Genomic DNA, 20,200 nt, shown 5'->3' with positions numbered 1-20,200 from the left:
TTGTAGTAAGTCAGAAAGTGAAAGACACATATCATATCATATCACTTATAGGTGTTACCTAAAAATGGATACCAGGGCAGATATTGCCACGGAGAAGGGCAATCACAGATTCATTAAACAAACTTATGGTTCACCAATGGAAAGGTGTGAGGATTGGTTTCATTACGATATCGGGGTTAACAGACATATACAAACACAGGTGACATATATAATCACCAAAGACCTACAGAATACCAAGAGAGGACTACTCAACATTCTGTCATAACGTACATGGGAAAAGGATCCCAGGAAGAACAGACATCTGTATATGTGTAAAAGAACCACATCTTCCACACCTACAACTAGCCGAACATTGTAATCAAACTTGCTGTAATAAAAAATAAAAAATAAGTAAATTAAAAACACGAAGAGGAAGTAGTGAGATAAACTTGAGGGGCTTTCTCCTGGCACATTCCATTCTAAATTCCAATCTAGAACACCACTTCCATTGAGGCTCTGTTGCCCTAGTCACCAGATTTGGTAAGGGAGAACTGCTGCCACCTTGTGGCCGTTTCACACAACAGCAGCTTTAATCCCAGCGCTAATGGTCAGTTGATATTCAAAATCATTGCAGGCCTGTAAATGACACCTGCCCTGAAAACAAATCCTGGGGTCACATATCGACCAAAAAATTCAAAGGACGTCCATATTTCAAAACGACCGTTTCAAAAGGCATATTTTACGCACATTAGTGTTCTGCTTCTTTTCCTTTCTTTCCTTTTTTGTTAAAGAAAACGGGAATGGAAAAAGGCATCCCTCAGAATGGGCGAAAATCGTTGCAAACGAATCAATGGACAGAGGTTTAATCTCCAATATATATAAACAGCTCATGCAGCTTAATATTAAAAGAACAAACAACCCAATACAAAAATGGGCAGAAGATCTAAAGAGAGGTTTCTTCAAAGGAGACACAGAGATGGCCAAGACGCACATGAAAAGCTGCTCAACAGCACTAATTATTAGAGAAATGCAAATCAAAACTACAGTGAGGTGTCACCTCACACCTGTTAGAATCGGCATCATCAGAAAATCTACAAACAACAAATTCTGGGGAGGGTGTGGACAAAAGGAGCCCTCTTCCACTATTGGTGGGAATGTAAATTGATACAGTCACTATGGAGAACAGTATGGAGTTTCCTTAAAAAATCTAGAAATAGAATTACCATGTGATCCAGCAATCCCACTTCTGGGCATATACCCAGAGAAAACCGTAAATCAAAAAGGCACATTCACCACAATGTTCGTTGCAGCACTCTTTACAATAGCCAGGTAATGGAAGCCACCTAAATGCCCACAGACAGATGAATGGATAAAGATGTGGTACATATATAAAATGGAATATTACTCGGCCATAAAAAGGAATGAACCTGGGTCATTTGTAGAGACATCGATGGATCGAGAGACTGTCATACAGAATGAAGTAAGTCAGAAAGAGGAAAACAAATATTGTATATTAATGCATATATGTGGAGCCTAAAAAATGGTACACATGAACTGGTTTGCACGGAAGAAATAGAGACACAGAGGTAGAGAACAAACGTATGGACACCAAGTGTGGGAAGCCATGGGGTGGTGGTGGTGGGATGAGTTGGGAGATTGGGATTGACCTGTATACATATATATGCATAAAATACATAACTAATAATAACGTGCTGTATAAAAAAAATAAAAATTAAATTTCAAAATTTTAAAAAATAAAATTTAAAAATAAAACAGAAAAACGTTCTTCCCGTCACACAGATGTATTTATAGGAATGAATTATTTCCATGCTTTTACCTATAAATACATAAAAGAGGAATAAAATATAACTTGAAGCATAAAAGAAAAAAAAAAAACCTTAACCCACGAGTTATACAGAGGAAAACCCTATCAGGGCACTTGCTCCAGCGGTAAACAATTCTGAAATTGGTCAGAGGTGGGGAACCATCTCCCATACCGCCAGCAACCCACCCCCCACGCAAGGAGCATCCTCATTGCAAAGCTGGGGGACTGTGCCGAGGCATCTATGAGTAAACGTGAGCTGAGCCCCAGGCCAGCTGCTGCTGAACTGTTCCCACCCTTCCCAGGTAAAACACCTGAATATGTACAAGGTCTTGAAAGCCTAGAGGAAGGGCCGAGGAGCCACACCAGCGAAAGCACGCAGGCCAACTTGGTGCCTGCAGGCCAGCCAGGGTGGTACTGGCCCCGGGCGCTCTTCCAGAAGCTTTCCATTGCCCTACCTGAGATACCCCTCCTGTCCCAGCCCCCACTGCTTTTTGCCTTCCTCACCTCTGTCCGGAGAGAAATTCCAGCGGAATGTATGGGTGACACATCCTCTTCTTTACAGGTGGCAGCCTGACAACTCCTGCAGAATGCCCAGCAGAGCCCCACTCACAGCGGGCAACCCACAAATCTGTGGCCCCTCACACCCTCCCACCAGCACAGCCCCGAGACTGCTGACGGGGCAGAGAATATGGAGTCAGGCACAGCTTCAGGGGCTATTGCTGCCTGGAGCGCTGTTTATATTGACCTCAATGAGGCACACCTGGGGAGGGCGGGCCGGCAGAGTAAGGCTGCCCAGGACAGCTAATCCACAACCCTCAGGGAATCACATTTTTGAAAATGGACCTCCCTAAGGCAGAATAGAAGCCAAGGGAAAAAAGGACACAATGCCATTTGCAGCACCGTAGATGAGTCTAGAAGTAATCACGTGACTTGTAGTAAGTCAGAAAGTGAAAGACACATATCATATCATATCACTTATAGGTGTTACCTAAAAATGGATACCAGGGCAGATATTGCCACGGAGAAGGGCAATCACAGATTCATTAAACAAACTTATGGTTCACCAATGGAAATGTGTGAGGATTGGTTTCTTTACGATATCGGGGTTAACAGACATATACAAACACAGGTGACATATATAATCACCAAAGACCTACAGAATACCAAGAGAGGACTACACAACATTCTGTCATAACGTACATGGGAAAAGGATCCCAGGAAGAACAGACATCTGTATATGTGTAAAAGAACCACATCTTCCACACATACAACAAGCCAAACATTGTAATCAAACTTGCTGTAATAAAAAATAAAAAATAAATAAATTAAAAACACGAAGAAGAAGTAGTGAGACAAACTTGAGGGGCTTTCTCCTGGCACATTCCATTCTAAATTCCAATCTAGAACACCACTTCCATTGAGGCTCTGTTGCCCTAGTCACCAGATTTGGTAAGGGAGAACTGCTGTCACCTTGTGGCCGTTTCACACAACAGCAGCTTTAATCCCAGCGCTAATGGTCAGTTGATATTCAAAATCATTGCAGGCCTGTAAATGACACCTGCCCTGAAAACAAATCCTGGGGTCACATATCGACCAAAAAATTCAAAGGACGTCCATATTTCAAAACGACCGTTTCAAAAGGCATATTTTACGCACATTAGTGTTCTGCTTCTTTTCCTTTCTTTACTTTTTTGTTAAAAAAAACGGGAATGGAAAAAGGCATCCCTCAGAATGGGCGAAAATCGTTGCAAACGAATCAATGGACAGAGGTTTAATCTCCAATATATATAAACAGCTCATGCAGCTTAATATTAAAAGAACAAACAACCCAATACAAAAATGGGCAGAAGATCTAAAGAGAGGTTTCTTCAAAGGAGACACAGAGATGGCCAAGACGCACATGAAAAGCTGCTCAACAGCACTAATTATTAGAGAAATGCAAATCAAAACTACAGTGAGGTGTCACCTCACACCTGTTAGAATCGGCATCATCAGAAAATCTACAAACAACAAATTCTGGGGAGGGTGTGGACAAAAGGAGCCCTCTTCCACTATTGGTGGGAATATAAATTGATACAGTCACTATGGAGAACAGTATGGAGTTTCCTTAAAAAAACTAGAAATAGAATTACCATCTGATCCAGCAATCCCACTTCTGGGCATATACCCAGAGAAAACCGTAAATCAAAAAGGCACATTCACCACAATGTTCGTTGCAGCACTCTTTACAATAGCCAGGTAATGGAAGCCACCTAAATGCCCACAGACAGATGAATGGATAAAGATGTGGTACATATATAAAATGGAATATTACTCGGCCATAAAAAGGAATGAAACTGGGTCATTTGTAGAGACATCGATGGATCGAGAGACTGTCATACAGAATGAAGTAAGTCAGAAAGAGGAAAACAAATGTTGTATATTAATGCATATATGTGGAGCCTAAAAAATAGTACACATGAACTGGCTTGCAGGGAAGAAATAGAGACACAGAGGTAGAGAACAAACGTATGGACACCAAGTGTGGGAAGCCATGGGATGGTGGTGGTGGGATGAGTTGGGAGATTGGGATTGACCTGTATACATGTATATGCATAAAATACATAACTAATAATAACGTGCTGTATAAAAAAATTAAATAAAAATTAAATTTCAAACTTTTAAAAAATAAAATTTAAAAATAAAACAGAAAAACGTTCTTCCCGTCACACAGATGTATTTATAGGAATGAATTATTTCCATGCTTATATCTATAAATACATAAAAGAGGAATAAAATCTAACGTGAAACATAAAAGAAAAAAAAAAAACCTGAACCCACGAGTTATACAGAGGAAAACCCTATCAGGGCACTTGCTCCAGCGGTAAACAATTCTGAAATTGGTCAGAAGTGGGGAACCATCTCCCATACCGCCAGCAACCCACCCCCCACGAAAGGAGCATCCTCATTGCAAAGCTGGGGGACCGTGCCGAGGCATCTATGAGTAAACGTGAGCTGAGCCCCAGGCCAGCTGCTGCTGAACTGTTCCCACCCTTCCCAGGTAAAACACCTGAATATGTACAAGGTCTTGAAAGCCTAGAGGAAGGGCCGTGGAGCCACACCAGCGAAAGCACGCAGGCCAACTTGGTGCCTGCAGGCCAGCCAGGGTGGTCCTGGCCCCGGGCGCTCTTCCGGAAGCTTTCCATTGCCCTACCTGAGATACCCCTCCTGTCCCGGCCCCCACTGCTTTTTGCCTTCCTCACCTCTGTCCGGAGAGAAATTCCAGCGGAAGGTATGGGTGACACATCCTCTACTTTACAGGTGGCAGCCTGACAACTCCTGCAGAATGGCCAGCAGAGACCCACTCACAGCGGGCAACCCACAAATCTGTGGCCCCCCACTCCCTCCCACCAGCAAAGCCCCGAGACTGCTGACGGGGCAGAGAATATGGAGTCAGGCACAGCTTCAGGGGCTATTGCTGCCTGGAGCACTGTTTATATTGACCTCAACGAGGCACACCTGGGGAGGGCGGGCCGGCAGGGTAAGGCTGCCCAGGTCAGCTAATCCACAATCCTCAGGGAATCACATTGTTGAAAATGGACCTCGCTAAGGCAGAATAGAAGCCAAGGGAAAAAAGGACACAATGCCATTTGCAGCACCGTAGATGAGTGTAGAAGTAATCACGTGACTTGTAGTAAGTCAGAAAGTGAAAGACACATATCATATCATATCACGTATAGGTGTTACCTAAAAATGGATACCAGGGCAGATATTGCCACGGAGAAGGGCAATCACAGATTCATTAAACAAACTTATGGTTCACCAATGGAAAGGTGTGAGGATTGGTTTCATTACGATATCGGGGTTAACAGACATATACAAACACAGGTGACATATATAATCACCAAAGACCTACAGAATACCAAGAGAGGACTACTCAACATTCTGTCATAACGTACATGGGAAAAGGATCCCAGGAAGAACAGACATCTGTATATGTGTAAAAGAACCACATCTTCCACACCTACAACAAGCCAAACATTGTAATCAAACTTGCTGTAATAAAAAATAAAAAAAAAAATTAAATTAAAAACACGAAGAAGAATTAGTGAGACAAACTTGAGGGGCTTTCTCCTGGCACATTCCATTCTAAATTCCAATCTAGAACACCACTTCCATTGAGGCTCTGTTGCCCTAGTCACCAGATTTGGTAAGGGAGAACTGCTGCCACCTTGTGGCCGTTTCACACAACAGCAGCTTTAATCCCAGCGCTAATGGTCAGTTGATATTCAAAATCATTGCAGGCCTGTAAATGACACCTGCCCTGAAAACAAATCCTGGGGTCACATATCGACCAAAAAATTCAAAGGACGTCCATATTTCAAAACGACCGTTTCAAAAGGCATATTTTACGCACATTAGTGTTCTGCTTCTTTTCCTTTCTTTCCTTTCTTGTTAGAAAAAACGGGAATGGAAAAAGGCATCCCTCAGAATGGGCGAAAATCGTTGCAAACGAATCAATGGACAGAGGTTTAATCTCCAATATATATAAACAGCTCATGCAGCTTAATATTAAAAGAACAAACAACCCAATACAAAAATGGGCAGAAGATCTAAAGAGAGGTTTCTTCAAAGGATACACAGAGATGGCCAAGACGCACATGAAAAGCTGCTCAACAGCACTAATTATTAGAGAAATGCAAATCAAAACTACAATGAGGTGTCACCTCACACCTGTTAGAATCGTCATCATCAGAAAATCTACAAACAACAAATTCTGGGGAGGGTGTGGACAAAAGGAGCCCTCTTCCACTATTGGTGGGAATGTAAATTGATACAGTCACTATGGAGAACAGTATGGAGTTTCCTTAAAAAAACTAGAAATAGAATTACCATCTGATCCAGCAATCCCACTTCTGGGCATATACCCAGAGAAAACCGTAAATCAAAAAGGCACATTCACCACAATGTTCGTTGCAGCACTCTTTACAATAGCCAGGTAATGGAAGCCAACTAAATGCCCACAGACAGATGAATGGATAAAGATGTGGTATATATATAAAATGGAATATTACTCGGCCATAAAAAGGAATGAAACTGGGTCATTTGTAGAGACATCGATGGATCGAGAGACTGTCATACAGAATGAAGTAAGTCAGAAAGAGGAAAACAAATGTTGTATATTAATGCATATATGTGGAGCCTAAAAAATGGTACAGATGAACTGGTTTGCAGGGAAGAAATAGAGACACAGAGGTAGAGAACAAACGTATGGACACCAAGTGTGGGAAGCCATGGGGTGGTGGTGGTGGGATGAGTTTGGAGATTGGGATTGACCTGTACACATGTATATGCATAAAATACATAACTAATAATAACGTGCTGTTTAAAAAAAAATAAAAATTAAATTTCAAAATTTTAAAAAATAAAATTTAAAAATAAAACAGAAAAACGTTCTTCCCGTCACACAGATGTATTTATAGGAATGAATTATTTCCATGCTTATATCTATAAATACATAAAAGAGGAATAAAATCTAACTTGAAACATAAAAGAAAAAAAAAAACCTTAACCCACGAGTTATACAGAGGAAAACCCTATCAGGGCACTTGCTCCAGCAGTAAACAATTCTGAAATTGGTCAGAGGTGGGGAACCATCTCCCATACCGCCAGCAACCCAACCCCCACGCAAGGAGCGTCCTCATTGCAAAGCTGGGGGACCGTGCCGAGGCATCTATGAGTAAACGTGAGCTGAGCCGCAGGCCAGCTGCTGCTGAACTGTTCCCACCCTTCCCAGGTAAAACACCTGAATATGTACAAGGTCTAGAAAGCCTAGAGGAAGGGCCGTGGAGCCACACCAGCGAAAGCACGCAGGCCAACTTGGTGCCTGCAGGCCAGCCAGGGTGGTCCTGGCCCCGGGCGCTCTTCCGGAAGCTTTCCATTGCCCTACCTGAGATACCCCTCCTGTCCCGGCCCCCACTGCTTTTTGCCTTCCTCACCTCTGTCCGGAGAGAAATTCCAGCGGAAGGTATGGGTGACACATCATCTTCTTTACAGGTGGCAGCCTGACAACTCCTGCAGAATGGCCAGCAGAGCCCCACTCACAGCGGGCCACACACAAATCTGTCGCCCCTCACTCCCTCCCACCAGCACAGCCCCGAGACTGCTGACGGGGCAGAGAATATGGAGTCAGGCACAGCTTCAGCGGCTATTGCTGCCTGGAGCGCTGTTTATATTGACCTCAACGAGGCACACCTGGGGAGGGCGGGCTGGCAGGGTAAGGCTGCCCAGGTCAGCTAATCCACAACCCTCAGGGAATCACATTGTTGAAAATGGACCTCGCTAAGGCAGAATAGAAGCCAAGGGAAAAAAGGACACAATGCCATTTGCAGCACCGTAGATGAGTCTAGAAGTAATCATGTGACTTGTAGTAAGTCAGAAAGTGAAAGACACATATCATATCATATCACTTATAGGTGTTACCTAAAAATGGATACCAGGGCAGATATTGCCACGGAGAAGGGCAATCACAGATTCATTAAACAAACTTATGGTTCACCAATGGAAAGGTGTGAGGATTGGTTTCATTACGATATCGGGGTTAACAGACATATACAAACACAGGTGACATATATAATCACCAAAGACCTACAGAATACCAAGAGAGGACTACTCAACATTCTGTCATAACGTACATGGGAAAAGGATCCCAGGAAGAACAGACATCTGTATATGTGTAAAAGAACCACATCTTCCACACCTACAACAAGCCAAACATTGTAATCAAACTTGCTGTAATAAAAAATAAAAAAATAAGTTAAAAACACGAAGAAGAAGTAGTGAGACAAACTTGAGGGGCTTTCTCCTGGCACATTCCATTCTAAATTCCAATCTAGAACACCACTTCCATTGAGGCTCTGTTGCCCTAGTCACCAGATTTGGTAAGGGAGAACTGCTGCCACCTTGTGGCCGTTTCACACAACAGCAGCTTTAATCCCAGCGCTAATGGTCAGTTGATATTCAAAATCATTGCAGGCCTGTAAATGACACCTGCCCTGAAAACAAATCCTGGGGTCACATATCGACCAAAAAATTCAAAGGACGTCCATATTTCAAAACGACCGTTTCAAAAGGCATATTTTACGCACATTAGTGTTCTGCTTCTTTTCCTTTCTTTCCTTTTTTGTTAGAAAAAACGGGAATGGAAAAAGGCATCCCTCAGAATGGGCGAAAATCGTTGCAAACGAATCAATGGACAGAGGTTTAATCTCCAATATATATAAACAGCTCATGCAGCTTAATATTAAAAGAACAAACAACCCAATACAAAAATGGGCAGAAGATCTAAAGAGACGTTTCTTCAAAGGAGACACAGAGATGGCCAAGACGCACATGAAAAGCTGCTCAACAGCACTAATTATTAGAGAAATGCAAATCAAAACTACAATGAGGTGTCACCTCACACCTGTTAGAATCGTCATCATCAGAAAATCTACAAACAACAAATTCTGGGGAGGGTGTGGACAAAAGGAGCCCTCTTCCACTATTGGTGGGAATGTAAATTGATACAGTGACTATGGAGAACAGTATGGAGTTTCCTTAAAAAAACTAGAATTAGAATTACCATCTGATCCAGCAATCCCACTTCTGGGCATATACCCAGAGAAAACCGTAAATCAAAAAGGCACATTCACCACAATGTTCGTTGCAGCACTCTTTACAATAGCCAGGTAATGGAAGCCAACTAAATGCCCACAGACAGATGAATGGATAAAGATGTGGTATATATATAAAATGGAATATTACTCGGCCATAAAATGGAATGAAACTGGGTCATTTGTAGAGACATCGATGGATCGAGAGACTGTCATACAGAATGAAGTAAGTCAGAAAGAGGAAAACAAATGTTGTATATTAATGCATATATGTGGAGCCTAAAAAATGGTACAGATGAACTGGTTTGCAGGGAAGAAATAGAGACACAGAGGTAGAGAACAAACGTATGGACACCAAGTGTGGGAAGCCATGGGGTGGTGGTGGTGGGATGAGTTGGGAGATTGGGATTGACCTGTATACATGTATATGCATAAAATACATAACTAATAATAACGTGCTGTATAAAAAAAATAAAAAATTAAATTTCAAAATTTTAAAAAATAAAATTTAAAAATAAAACAGAAAAACGTTCTTCCCGTCACACAGATGTATTTATAGGAATGAATTATTTCCATGCTTATATCTATAAATACATAAAAGAGGAATAAAATCTAACTTGAAACATAAAAGAAAAAAAAAACCTTAACCCACGAGTTATACAGAGGAAAACCCTATCAGGGCACTTGCTCCAGCGGTAAACAATTCTGAAATTGGTCAGAGGTGGGGAACCATCTCCCATACCGCCAGCAACCCACCCCCCACGCAAGGAGCGTCCTCATTGCAAAGCTGGGGGACCGTGCCGAGGCATCTATGAGTAAACGTGAGCTGAGCCCCAGGCCAGCTGCTGCTGAACTGTTCCCACCCTTCCCAGGTAAAACACCTGAATATGTACAAGGTCTTGAAAGCCTAGAGGAAGGCTGTGGAGCCACACCAGTGAAAGCACGCATGCCAACTTGGTGCCTGCAGGCCAGCCAGGGTAGTCCTGGCCCCGGGCGCTCTTCCGGAAGCTTTCCATTGCCCTACTTGAGATACCCCTCCTGTCCCGGCCCCCACTGCTTTTTGCCTTCCTCACCTCTGTCCGGAGAGAAATTCCAGCGGAAAGTATGGGTGACACATCCTCTTCTATACAGGTGGCAGCCTGACAACTCCTGCAGAATGGCCAGCAGAGCCCCACTCACAGCGTGCCACCCACAAATCTGTGGCCCCTCACTCCCTCCCACCAGCACAGCCCCGAGACTGCTGACGGGGCAGAGAATATGGAGTCAGGCACAGCTTCAGGGGCTATTGCTGCCTGGAGCGCTGTTTATATTGACCTCAACGAGGCACACCTGGGGAGGGCGGGCCGGCAGGGTAAGGCTGCCCAGGTCAGCTAATCCACAACCCTCAGGGAATCACATTGTTGAAAATGGACCTCGCTAAGGCAGAATAGAAGCCAAGGGAAAAAAGGACACAATGCCATTTGCAGCACCGTAGATGAGTCTAGAAGTAATCATGTGACTTGTAGTAAGTCAGAAAGTGAAAGACACATATCATATCATATCACTTATAGGTGTTACCTAAAAATGGATACCAGGGCAGATATTGCCACGGAGAAGGGCAATCACAGATTCATTAAACAAACTTATGGTTCACCAATGGAAAGGTGTGAGGATTGGTTTCATTACGATATCGGGGTTAACAGACATATACAAACACAGGTGACATATATAATCACCAAAGACCTACAGAATACCAAGAGAGGACTACTCAACATTCTGTCATAACGTACATGGGAAAAGGATCCCAGGAAGAACAGACATCTGTATATGTGTAAAAGAACCACATCTTCCACACCTACAACAAGCCAAACATTGTAATCAAACTTGCTGTAATAAAAAATAAAAAAATAAATTAAAAACACGAAGAAGAAGTAGTGAGACAAACTTGAGGGGCTTTCTCCTGGCACATTCCATTCTAAATTCCAATCTAGAACACCACTTCCATTGAGGCTCTGTTGCCCTAATCACCAGATTTGGTAAGGGAGAACTGCTGCCACCTTGTGGCCGTTTCACACAACAGCAGCTTTAATCCCAGCGCTAATGGTCAGTTGATATTCAAAATCATTGCAGGCCTGTAAATGACACCTGCCCTGAAAACAAATCCTGGGGTCACATATCGACCAAAAAATTCAAAGGACGTCCATATTTCAAAACGACCGTTTCAAAAGGCATATTTTACCCTCATTAGTGTTCTGCTTCTTTTCCTTTCTTTCGTTTATTGTTAAAAAAAAACGGGAATGGAAAAAGGCATCCCTCAGAATGGGCGAAAGTCGTTGCAAACGAATCAATGGAAAGAGGTTTAATCTCCAATATATATAAACAGCTCATGCAGCTTAATATTAAAAGAACAAACAACCCAATACAAAAATGGGCAGAAGATCTAAAGAGACGTTTCTTCAAAGGAGACACAGAGATGGCCAAGACGCACATGAAAAGCTGCTCAACAGCACTAATTATTAGAGAAATGCAAATCAAAACTACAATGAGGTGTCACCTCACACCTGTTAGAATCGTCATCAGCAGAAAATCTACAAACAACCAATTCTGGGGAGGGTGTGGACAAAAGGAGCCCTCTTCCACTATTGGTGGGAATGTAAATTGATACAGTGACTATGGAGAACAGTATGGAGTTTCCTTAAAAAAACTAGAATTAGAATTACCATCTGTTCCAGCAATCCCACTTCTGGGCATATACCCAGAGAAAACCGTAAATCAAAAAGGCACATTCACCACAATGTTCATTGCAGCACTCTTTACAATAGCCACGTAATGGAAGCTACCTAAATGCCCACAGACAGATGAATGGATAAAGATGTGGTACATATATAAAATGGAATATTACTCGGCCATAAAAAGGAATGAAACTGGGTCATTTGTAGAGACATCGATGGATCGAGAGACTGTCATACAGAATGAAGTAAGTCAGAAAGAGGAAAACAAATATTGTATATTAATGCATATATGTGGAGCCTAAAAAATGGTACAGATGAACTGGTTTGCAGGGAAGAAATAGAGACACAGAGGTAGAGAACAAACGTATGGACACCAAGTGTGGGAAGCCATGGGGTGGTGGTGGTGGGATGAGTTGGGAGATTGGGATTGACCTGTATACATGTATATGCATAAAATACATAACTAATAATAACGTGCTGTATAAAAAAACTAAAAAATTAAATTTCAAAATTTTAAAAAATAAAATTTAAAAATAAAACAGAAAAACGTTCTTCCCGTCACACAGATGTATTTATAGGAATGAATTATTTCCATGCTTATATCTATAAATACATAAAAGAGGAATAAAATCTAACGTGAAACATAAAAGAAAAAAAAAAAACCTTAACCCACGAGTTATACAGAGGAAAACCCTATCAGGGCACTTGCTCCAGCGGTAAACAATTCTGAAATTGTTCAGAGGTGGGGAACCATCTCCCATACCGCCAGCAACCCACCCCCCATGCAAGGAGCGTCCTCATTGCAAAGCTGGGGGACCGTGCCGAGGCATCTATGAGTAAACGTGAGCTGAGCCCCAGGCCAGCTGCTGCTGAACTGTTCCCACCCTTCCCAGGTAAAACACCTGAATATGTACAAGGTCTTGAAAGCCTAGAGGAAGGGCTGTGGAGCCACACCAGTGAAAGCACGCATGCCAACTTGGTGCCTGCAGGCCAGCCAGGGTGGTCCTGGCCCCGGGCGCTCTTCCGGAAGCTTTCCATTGCCCTACCTGAGATACCCCTCCTGTCCCGTCCCCCACTGCTTTTTGCCTTCCTCACCTCTGTCCGGAGAGAAATTCCAGCGGAAGGTATGTGTGACACATCCTCTTCTTTACAGGTGGCAGCCTGACAACTCCTGCAGAATGGCCAGCAGAGCCCCACTCACAGCGGGCCACCCACAAATCTGTGGCCCCTCACTCCCTCCCACCAGCACAGCCCCGAGACTGCTGACGGGGCAGAGAATATGGAGTCAGGCACAGCTTCAGGGGCTATTGCTGCCTGGAGCGCTGTTTATATTGACCTCAACGAGGCACACCTGGGGAGGGCGGGCCGGCAGGGTAAGGCTGCCCAGGTCAGCTAATCCACAACCCTCAGGGAATCACATTGTTGAAAATGGACCTCGCTAAGGCAGAATAGAAGCCAAGGGAAAAAAGGACACAATGCCATTTGCAGCACCGTAGATGAGTCTAGAAGTAATCACGTGACTTGTAGTAAGTCATAAAGTGAAAGACACATAGCATATCATATTATATCACTTATAGGTGTTACCTAAAAATGGATACCAGGGCAGATATTGCCACGGAGAAGGACAATCACAGATTCATTAAACAAACTTATGGTTCACCAATGGAAAGGTGTGAGGATTGGTTTCATTACGATATCGGGGTTAACAGACATATACAAACACAGGTGACATATATAATCACCAAAGACCTACAGAATACCAAGAGAGGACTACTCAACATTCTGTCATAACGTACATGGGAAAAGGATCCCAGGAAGAACAGACATCTGTATATGTGTAAAAGAACCACATCTTCCACACCTACAACAAGCCAAACATTGTAATCAAACTTGCTGTAATAAAAAATAAAAAAATAAATTAAAAACACGAAGAAGAAGTAGTGAGACAAACTTGAGGGGCTTTCTCCTGGCACATTCCATTCTAAATTCCAATCTAGAACACCACTTCCATTGAGGCTCTGTTGCCCTAATCACCAGATTTGGTAAGGGAGAACTGCTGCCACCTTGTGGCCGTTTCACACAACAGCAGCTTTAATCCCAGCGCTAATGGTCAGTTGATATTCAAAATCATTGCAGGCCTGTAAATGACACCTGCCCTGAAAACAAATCCTGGGGTCACATATCGACCAAAAAATTCAAAGGACGTCCATATTTCAAAACGACCGTTTCAAAAGGCATATTTTACCCTCATTAGTGTTCTGCTTCTTTTCCTTTCTTTCGTTTATTGTTAAAAAAAAACGGGAATGGAAAAAGGCATCCCTCAGAATGGGCGAAAGTCGTTGCAAACGAATCAATGGAAAGAGGTTTAATCTCCAATATATATAAACAGCTCATGCAGCTTAATATTAAAAGAACAAACAACCCAATACAAAAATGGGCAGAAGATCTAAAGAGACGTTTCTTCAAAGGAGACACAGAGATGGCCAAGACGCACATGAAAAGCTGCTCAACAGCACTAATTATTAGAGAAATGCAAATCAAAACTACAATGAGGTGTCACCTCACACCTGTTAGAATCGTCATCAGCAGAAAATCTACAAACAACAAATTCTGGGGAGGGTGTGGACAAAAGGAGCCCTCTTCCACTATTGGTGGGAATGTAAATTGATACAGTGACTATGGAGAACAGTATGGAGTTTCCTTAAAAAAACTAGAATTAGAATTACCATCTGTTCCAGCAATCCCACTTCTGGGCATATACCCAGAGAAAACCGTAAATCAAAAAGGCACATTCACCACAATGTTCATTGCAGCACTCTTTACAATAGCCACATAATGGAAGCTACCTAAATGCCCACAGACAGATGAATGGATAAAGATGTGGTACATATATAAAATGGAATATTACTCGGCCATAAAAAGGAATGAAACTGGGTCATTTGTAGAGACATCGATGGATCGAGAGACTGTCATACAGAATGAAGTAAGTCAGAAAGAGGAAAACAAATATTGTATATTAATGCATATATGTGGAGCCTAAAAAATGGTACAGATGAACTGGTTTGCAGGGAAGAAATAGAGACACAGAGGTAGAGAACAAACGTATGGACACCAAGTGTGGGAAGCCATGGGGTGGTGGTGGTGGGATGAGTTGGGAGATTGGGATTGACCTGTACACATGTATATGCATAAAATACATAACTAATAATAACGTGCTGTTTAAAAAAAAATAAATATTAAATTTCAAAATTTTAAAAAATAAAATTTAAAAATAAAACAGAAAAACGTTCTTCCCGTCACACAGATGTATTTATAGGAATGAATTATTTCCATGCTTATATCTATAAATACATAAAAGAGGAATAAAATCTAACTTGAAACATAAAAGAAAATAAAAAACCTTAACCCACGAGTTATACAGAGGAAAACCCTATCAGGGCACTTGCTCCAGCAGTAAACAATTCTGAAATTGGTCAGAGGTGGGGAACCATCTCCCATACCGCCAGCAACCCAACCCCCACGCAAGGAGCGTCCTCATTGCAAAGCTGGGGGACCGTGCCGAGGCATCTATGAGTAAACGTGAGCTGAGCCGCAGGCCAGCTGCTGCTGAACTGTTCCCACCCTTCCCAGGTAAAACACCTGAATATGTACAAGGTCTAGAAAGCCTAGAGGAAGGGCCGTGGAGCCACACCAGCGAAAGCACGCAGGCCAACTTGGTGCCTGCAGGCCAGCCAGGGTGGTCCTGGCCCCGGGCGCTCTTCCGGAAGCTTTCCATTGCCCTACCTGGGATACCCCTCCTGTCCCGGCCCCCACTGCTTTTTGCCTTCCTCACCTCTGTCCGGAGAGAAATTCCAGCGGAAGGTATGTGTGACACATCCTCTTCTTTACAGGTGGCAGCCTGACAACTCCTGCAGAATGGCCAGCAGAGCCCCACTCACAGCGGGCCACCCACAAATCTGTGGCCCCTCACTCCCTCCCACCAGCACAGCCCCGAGACTGCTGACGGGGCAGAGAATATGGAGTCAGGCACAGCTTCAGGGGCTATTGCTGCCTGGAGCGCTGTTTATATTGACCTCAACGAGGCACACCTGGGGAGGGCGGGCCGGCAGGGTAAGGCTGCCCAGGTCAGCTAATCCACAACCCTCAGGGAATCACATTGTTGAAAATGGACCTCGCTAAGGCAGAATAGAAGCCAAGGGAAAAAAGGACACAATGCCATTTGCAGCACCGTAGATGAGTCTAGAAGTAATCACGTGACTTGTAGTAAGTCAGAAAGTGAAAGACACATAGCATATCATATCACTTATAGGTGTTACCTAAAAATGGATACCAGGGCAGATATTGCCACGGAGAAGGGCAATCACAGATTCATTAAACAAACTTATGGTTCACCAATGGAAAGGTGTGAGGATTGGTTTCATTACGATATCGGGGTTAACAGACATATACAAACACAGGTGACATATATAATCACCAAAGACCTACAGAATACCAAGAGAGGACTACTCAACATTCTGTCATAACGTACATGGGAAAAGGATCCCAGGAAGAACAGACATCTGTATATGTGTAAAAGAACCACATCTTCCACACCTACAACAAGCCAAACATTGTAATCAAACTTGCTGTAATAAAAAATAAAAAAATAAATTAAAAACACGAAGAAGAAGTAGTGAGACAAACTTGAGGGGCTTTCTCCTGGCACATTCCATTCTAAATTCCAATCTAGAACACCACTTCCATTGAGGCTCTGTTGCCCTAGTCACCAGATTTGGTAAGGGAGAACTGCTGCCACCTTGTGGCCGTTTCACACAACAGCAGCTTTAATCCCAGCGCTAATGGTCAGTTGATATTCAAAATCATTGCAGGCCTGTAAATGACACCTGCCCTGAAAACAAATCCTGGGGTCACATATCGACCAAAAAATTCAAAGGACGTCCATATTTCAAAACGACCGTTTCAAAAGGCATATTTTACGCACATTAGTGTTCTGCTTCTTTTCCTTTCTTTCCTTTTTTGTTAGAAAAAACGGGAATGGAAAAAGGCATCCCTCAGAATGGGCGAAAATCGTTGCAAACGAATCAATGGACAGAGGTTTAATCTCCAATATATATAAACAGCTCATGCAGCTTAATATTAAAAGAACAAACAACCCAATACAAAAATTGGCAGAAGATCTAAAGAGAGGTTTCTTCAAAGGAGACACAGAGATGGCCAAGACGCACATGAAAAGCTGCTCAACAGCACTAATTATTAGAGAAATGCAAATCAAAACTACAATGAGGTATCACCTCACACCTGTTAGAATCAGCATCATCAGAAAATCTACAACCAACCAATTCTGGGGAGGGTGTGGACAAAAGGAGCCCTCTTCCACTATTGGTGGGAATGTAAATTGATACAGTCACTATGGAGAACAGTATGGAGTTTCCTTAAAAAAACTAGAAATAGAAACACCATCTGATCCAGCAATCCCACTTCTGGGCATATACCCAGAGAAAACCGTAAATCAAAAAGGCACATTCACCACAATGTTCGTTGCAATACTCTTTACAATAGCCAGGTAATGGAAGCCAACTAAATGCCCACAGACAGATGAATGGATAAAGATGTGGTATATATATAAAATGGAATATTACTCGGCCATAAAATGGAATGAAACTGGGTCATTTGTAGAGACATCGATGGATCGAGAGACTGTCATACAGAATGAAGTAAGTCAGAAAGAGGAAAACAAATGTTGTATATTAATGCATATATGTGGAGCCTAAAAAATGGTACAGATGAACTGGTTTGCAGGGAAGAAATAGAGACACAGAGGTAGAGAACAAACGTATGGACACCAAGTGTGGGAAGCCATGGGGTGGTGGTGGTGGGATGAGTTGGGAGATTGGGATTGACCTGTATACATGTATATGCATAAAATACATAACTAATAATAACGTGCTGTATAAAAAAAATAAAAAATTAAATTTCAAAATTTTAAAAAATAAAATTTAAAAATAAAACAGAAAAACGTTCTTCCCGTCACACAGATGTATTTATAGGAATGAATTATTTCCATGCTTATATCTATAAATACATAAAAGAGGAATAAAATCTAACTTGAAACATAAAAAAAAAAAAACCTTAACCCACGAGTTATACAGAGGAAAACCCTATCAGGGCACTTGCTCCAGCGGTAAACAATTCTGAAATTGGTCAGAGGTGGGGAACCATCTCCCATACCGCCAGCAACCCACCCCCCACGCAAGGAGCGTCCTCATTGCAAAGCTGGGGGACCGTGCCGAGGCATCTATGAGTAAACGTGAGCTGAGCCCCAGGCCAGCTGCTGCTGAACTGTTCCCACCCTTCCCAGGTAAAACACCTGAATATGTACAAGGTCTTGAAAGCCTAGAGGAAGGCTGTGGAGCCACACCAGTGAAAGCACGCATGCCAACTTGGTGCCTGCAGGCCAGCCAGGGTAGTCCTGGCCCCGGGCGCTCTTCCGGAAGCTTTCCATTGCCCTACTTGAGATACCCCTCCTGTCCCGGCCCCCACTGCTTTTTGCCTTCCTCACCTCTGTCCGGAGAGAAATTCCAGCGGAAAGTATGGGTGACACATCCTCTTCTTTACAGGTGGCAGCCTGACAACTCCTGCAGAATGGCCAGCAGAGCCCCACTCACAGCGTGCCACCCACAAATCTGTGGCCCCTCACTCCCTCCCACCAGCACAGCCCCGAGACTGCTGACGGGGCAGAGAATATGGAGTCAGGCACAGCTTCAGGGGCTATTGCTGCCTGGAGCGCTGTTTATATTGACCTCAACGAGGCACACCTGGGGAGGGCGGGCCGGCAGGGTAAGGCTGCCCAGGTCAGCTAATCCACAACCCTCAGGGAATCACATTGTTGAAAATGGACCTCGCTAAGGCAGAATAGAAGCCAAGGGAAAAAAGGACACAATGCCATTTGCAGCACCGTAGATGAGTCTAGAAGTAATCATGTGACTTGTAGTAAGTCAGAAAGTGAAAGACACATATCATATCATATCACTTATAGGTGTTACCTAAAAATGGATACCAGGGCAGATATTGCCACGGAGAAGGGCAATCACAGATTCATTAAACAAACTTATGGTTCACCAATGGAAAGGTGTGAGGATTGGTTTCATTACGATATCGGGGTTAACAGACATATACAAACACAGGTGACATATATAATCACCAAAGACCTACAGAATACCAAGAGAGGACTACTCAACATTCTGTCATAACGTACATGGGAAAAGGATCCCAGGAAGAACAGACATCTGTATATGTGTAAAAGAACCACATCTTCCACACCTACAACAAGCCAAACATTGTAATCAAACTTGCTGTAATAAAAAATAAAAAAATAAATTAAAAACACGAAGAAGAAGTAGTGAGACAAACTTGAGGGGCTTTCTCCTGGCACATTCCATTCTAAATTCCAATCTAGAACACCACTTCCATTGAGGCTCTGTTGCCCTAATCACCAGATTTGGTAAGGGAGAACTGCTGCCACCATGTGGCCGTTTCACACAACAGCAGCTTTAATCCCAGCGCTAATGGTCAGTTGATATTCAAAATCATTGCAGGCCTGTAAATGACACCTGCCCTGAAAACAAATCCTGGGGTCACATATCGACCAAAAAATTCAAAGGACGTCCATATTTCAAAACGACCGTTTCAAAAGGCATATTTTACCCTCATTAGTGTTCTGCTTCTTTTCCTTTCTTTCGTTTATTGTTAAAAAAAAACGGGAATGGAAAAAGGCATCCCTCAGAATGGGCGAAAGTCGTTGCAAACGAATCAATGGAAAGAGGTTTAATCTCCAATATATATAAACAGCTCATGCAGCTTAATATTAAAAGAACAAACAACCCAATACAAAAATGGGCAGAAGATCTAAAGAGACGTTTCTTCAAAGGAGACACAGAGATGGCCAAGACGCACATGAAAAGCTGCTCAACAGCACTAATTATTAGAGAAATGCAAATCAAAACTACAATGAGGTGTCACCTCACACCTGTTAGAATCGTCATCAGCAGAAA

Source organism: Mesoplodon mirus (genome assembly GCF_964341445.2).
Source record: "Mesoplodon mirus genome assembly, chromosome: 11".
In the NCBI taxonomy this organism is placed as follows: Eukaryota; Metazoa; Chordata; class Mammalia; order Artiodactyla; family Ziphiidae; genus Mesoplodon; species Mesoplodon mirus.
The sequence above is the reverse complement of the archived record's forward strand: the minus strand, read 5'-3'. Positions refer to the sequence as shown.